Below are 742 nucleotides of genomic sequence, written 5' to 3' on the forward strand. Positions count from 1 at the left end.
ATGTTAAAGAGGCAACATCTATTTTGGACACCATGTGCAGCTCATTGCATAGATTTGATGTTTAAGGACATAAGAGAATTGCCCAAGGTCCAAAAGTTGGTTGGTAATGCAAGGAAAATCACCAACTTTATTTACAACCATAGTTGGGCTTTGGCATTGATGAGGAGTTGTACACAAGGGGATTTAGTGAGACCTGCAACAACAAGATTTGCAACAAATTACATTGCAATTGATAGCCTCATTTCCCGAAAGCATGGGCTGCTACAGATGTTCACCTCTACTGAGTAGTTGACTAGCAATTATGCAAGGTCTGAAATTGGGAGATTTGTTCAAGATCTTGTCACCTCCTCAAAGTTTTGGGCTGCAATGGGCCGACTTTATAATGTTATGATGCCACTCTTTTGTCTGCTTCGAGAGGTTGATGGGGATAAAGAGCAGACCATGGGTAAGATGGTAGAGGCCATGGGATGTGTGAAGAGAAAAATACATGAGAATAACCCAACATCAAACAAGAAGTATTTGAAGATTATATCCGATCGATGGGAAAATATGTTGGTTCAAGATGTTCATTGGGCAGGTAATCTTATAAGTATATGACTTTGGTTTCATTTTAAACACTTAGTAGTTAGTAAGTTACTATTTATTTATTTATTATTAGAATTTCTAGGTTTCTAACCATCCATTACAAACCATGTGCAGCATATTATTTGAATCCGGATATCCAATACTCCAATGATATAGG

The sequence above is a fragment of the Telopea speciosissima genome, chromosome 6 (assembly GCF_018873765.1).
Source record: "Telopea speciosissima isolate NSW1024214 ecotype Mountain lineage chromosome 6, Tspe_v1, whole genome shotgun sequence".
Classification (NCBI taxonomy): Eukaryota; Viridiplantae; Streptophyta; class Magnoliopsida; order Proteales; family Proteaceae; genus Telopea; species Telopea speciosissima.